The 4,364-nt window shown below is 33.8% G+C and overlaps 1 protein-coding gene and 1 pseudogene across 1 annotated transcript in view; one reads left to right on the top strand and one right to left on the bottom strand.

Moving 5' to 3' along the window:
* The window catches only part of Edem3 (ER degradation enhancing alpha-mannosidase like protein 3), an 82,927-nt gene that overhangs the window by 30,260 nt on the left and 48,303 nt on the right, over window positions 1-4,364 (top strand). The window lies entirely within an intron of this gene.
* Window positions 1,400-4,364, bottom strand: part of LOC105741046 — a 6,471-nt pseudogene continuing 3,506 nt past the window's right edge.

The following is a 4,364-nucleotide window of genomic DNA, read 5'->3' as shown; positions in this document are numbered from 1 at the left end:
ATGTGGTAGTTTAAAGAGAAAGATTCAAAGTAAGAGAACAAGTAACATGGACCAATTACAGCAGTACCAATTGTTTTTTTTTTTTTTTTTGGTAGCCCTTCTCTAACATGTGGCATATTTGTTTATGTGTTTGTTTGCTTTTTTGGGATAGGATCTTGCTCTGTAGTTCAGTCTGGCCTTGAACTCACTATGTTGCTCAGGCTGGCCTCAAACTCACCATGATCTGCCTCAGCTTCCCAAGTCCTGGGATTACAGGTGCACCATCATGTCTGGCTTTGCTGTGGGTTTTTTTCAGTGTTAGTGTTAAAGGATTGTTGATAGGAGAGTCAGCTGAGGGAATGTTGTTCATTTTCCCATCAAGACAATTTTATATGTAAAGCAGAAGGAAAGAAACCATTGCAAAAAAAAAAAAACAAAAAAAACAAAAAACAGTTCTGCTTCATTTCATCGTTTGTTAACATTATTACTCTTGCCCTCTTATCAGAGATGTATATCTTAGCTATTACCAAACTTTATCATTTGTTTCCTTGTATCATTGTTTCCATATTGAAGACAATATAATTTTGTACTATATTTATTCCTAAACTATTATCAATGCTTATGTAATTATTTCTGGTTTATGAATGAAGACACTTGCAAAATTACTATTACTTTTCTTTTTCTTTTTTTGCAGTACTGGGGTTTGGACTCAAGACCCTATGCTTGTCAGGCGGGGGCTTATTCTACTGAGCTATCTCATTGGCCCCAAAATGACTATTACTAAACAACTTTTAAGTGAAATACCTTTAAAAATTTTTACTGACTGTTGTATTGAATTTGTTTTAACATTCAGAATTCTTTGTAGTTTGGCAATAGATTTTCTTTTTCCTGCACTTTATACTCCAATGAAATCAGTTTTCTATCTCAGCCAAAACATTCTATAGTATTTCCTCAAAACCTTTAGATTTTCTTTCCCATTCTAGGCTTGTAGGCTCTGTTTCTTGGCATAACCCCTCTACCAATATGAATCAAGGCTCATTTCCTTCAGCAAGAAGTCACCTTGACTAGGTAGACATATAGCATGAGAGAAGATGGTGCTGTACAAACAGAAGGTCACATCCCATTTGTTTACTCCTCAGTTGAGACATTTAAATCTAGTCTATTCCATTGGAGAAAAGGTTTGGTCACTAGATTTAAATGTCTAATTATTATTATTATTATTATTATTATTTAGAAATAATACAGTTTTGGGCTGGGGAGATAGCTTAGTAGAATAAGCACTTGCCTAGTAAGCACAAGGCCCTGAGTTCAATCCCTGGTGCCACAAAAAAAAAATAAATAAAAATAAATAAATAAATATAGTTTTATAATTTTCTGTTGCTTCTTAGTCCACACAAATTAATTTCATAATTCAATACTTTTAGGAAGCTTCTTTATTTTCTTCAGTTTCTACTTTAGGCAAAAATGGATCAATCTTTAATAGTAAACCTTCACTTGTTGAACTATGAAGGAAAGCATGGACCACAAAAGGGACCCAGATTTAGTGGTCTGTGCCTGCAGACGTCATCAATAACTGTCTGCAGATTGACTGCTATCTGGTCATGTGACATATCCAGCATTGCTGTTTTGGTTGTAAGAAAGTTCTTTTCTTCATCTACCTTAATTTCATGTCCATTTTTAAATAAGGTAAGCATTTTGGGAATGTCATGGCCAATGGAATTTCTACTGAGCTTTGGAAATCTGTTTTTCAGTTTCTTTAATGGATTAAGGTCAGGCATTATTTCTGGTACAGCTACATAAAAATCTGCATATATTTCATCATCTAAAATCTTCTGGATCAGATTAGCTCCTCCTGAAAAAGCAGCTTCTTGTCGTCTACCATTTTAGTATCTGATGGATTCCCTGTTCATACAGAAACTTTATTGGATTCCAAAGAGAATGGATATGGAAAACTAATAACGCTGGCAAATAGTTCCACTCTTTTCTTTTTCCCCAGTGCCATATCCAATGTCAAATCAAGAAAAACTCCTTGTTTTGAATTAGTATAGTCCAAAACGTGATACTTCTTAAGTAAGTGAATAGCTTTTTCCACCTCATATATATGGGCTGTGGGTATAAACACTTTATTTTATTTTGTTTTATTTTTTGGTGGAACCAGGGATTAAACTGAGGCCCTTGCTCTTGCCAGGGAAATGCTTATTCCACTGAGCCATCTTCCTGGCCCCAAGCGCTTTAAATAGACATCATCCGCAGGTTCACCTTCCATGTATGGGTATGACTTTATTTTTTCTATCTCATCTCTCTTTTCCTTTGGTGTTTTTTCTTTGGCAACTTTGTTGGCTTTCTTTGCATGCTTTGTAGCAGCAGCAGCAAAGTATCTGTTGGGACCTGAACATTTACAGAACAAGGATAAAGATGAATCATCTTGGAAAGACTAAGCCTTCGATTATGTGTCAAGACCCTGCTGAGGCACCTGACGTGTTAACCATCTTGGATTTTGTCTAAATGTCTTATTATTTAAAATTCTAGTTTTCGACATTTTAAATAGCTGTCCTGTGAACATCTTCTTTACATCTTTTTATATATTTATTTCTTCTTTAGGATAGATTACTATGAGAGGAAATCAGAGTAGGGCACCTTTAAGAGTTTAGGTAGTTATTGTCCAGTTGCTCTCCGGAAAGAGTCTATCATACTTCTCAGTGTCATTATAGAAGTGTGCATGCAATCATACTGTTTTCTATACTGTATATTATCATTCTTTTGTTAACTTAATGAGAGAAAATGAAGTGATTTTAATGTGAATTGTTTTGTTAGTAAAATTAAATTTGATTCTTTTTCCTGTAGTTTATTAGAGTAAGAGACAGAATTATTTTAAGCAATATGCTTAGTTTACTACTAGCAGTTTACTTAGTTTAACTTATTTTTAGTAAATATTTAAGGTTTTTTTTTTTTATAGTTATCTCAGCTTTTAGAAATTTTTTTTGTTTTTGGTGCTGAGGACTGAACCCAGGGCTTCCAGCTTGCTAGGTATTTTTAGTTTTTATAAACAGAGGTGCTAGATTTTGAGGAATCAAGCACATCTTTACTTTTACAATCACATGTGAAGCAGGTATGGAATTGATATTGAATAAACAGTGAATATTGTAATAGTTTAAAAACATTTTGAAAAACAGTTACATAAGAAAATAATTCCTCCCCTTTCCTTCCTTACATAAATTAGTGATTTCTTTTGCTCATGAAAATTTGAACAGTCTCTCTTAAATATTATAAATTTATATGATTTGCATTCTCATAAATTAAGGAATTTGCTAGGCAAAAATGGTGGTATAAAAGTTAATGGTCTTTTTTGTATTTTTAGGGAATGGTGTATAGGGTGTTCAGGGTCTCACTACTAGATCAGACTCCTAATGATCTGCCTGTTTACAGCCTCCCAAGAGCTGGGATTACTCAATCGCCATCTCAGCGCGCTCTGGGGGGCAGGGCTGGCACAGCAGGCCCAGGGATCGAACCCCAGCTTGCAGGTGCTTTAGTCCGCTGAGCTATTTGGCCAGCACAGTTAATGGTCATTTTTTAAACATGTCTATAAACCATGTCTATATTTTGTTTATTTATTTATTTATTTATTTGTGGAACCGGGGATTGAACTCAGGCCTTTGCACTTGCCAGGAAGCGCTTATTCTACTGAGCTATCTTCCTGGCCCGCCATTTCTATATTTTGTAATGTCACTTCTTTAAAGTAACTTGCCATTTTTTCAAGTAATTTATATTGCTAGGATTGACTAAAATATATAGCATATAGAGTTATTAGGAATTGTGTTTATATACAAAAGTATATAAGAATTTTCAGGATAACAATAGGTCATATAGGTAATTTATACTTTGCTAAATTTATATTTAAGTGCTTGTAATTTATACTTTACTAAGAGGTAAGAACCTTTAAAAGGTAAGAACCTTTTAGTAAAAACTTCTTAGTAAAAAAAAAAAAAGTGCTTTTTGATGAAACGATGGAAAACAATATTCCCTGTAAATGGAATCCAAAAGTGAACATAGTATCTATAGTCATATCTCGTGCACAAAATTAGTCATAGGAGGCAAAAGTTACTACATAGTAGTAAAGGGAATATTTACCAAGAAGGTTTAACAATTGTTAATTTGTTTGCGTGGAATATTAGAGTTCTCAGTTTCAGAAAATAAGCACTAGTCAGTAGGCCACAATACAATGATGAATAACTTCAGTGTTCCGTATCATCCAGGCCAAAAAAATAAAAAAATAAAATCCAACAATGCAACAACAGAGTTAAATAAAACTAAAGACCAAGTAAACTTAGACATCTACAGAACATTCCATTCAACAACTGTAGAATATGAACTATTCTTAGTAGCTC

This window comes from Octodon degus, unplaced genomic scaffold (genome assembly GCF_000260255.1).
Source record: "Octodon degus isolate 3935 unplaced genomic scaffold, OctDeg1.0 scaffold00273, whole genome shotgun sequence".
Classification (NCBI taxonomy): domain Eukaryota; kingdom Metazoa; phylum Chordata; class Mammalia; order Rodentia; family Octodontidae; genus Octodon; species Octodon degus.
Note: the sequence above shows the minus strand (reverse complement) of the source record. Positions and strands in the feature narration are given on the sequence as shown.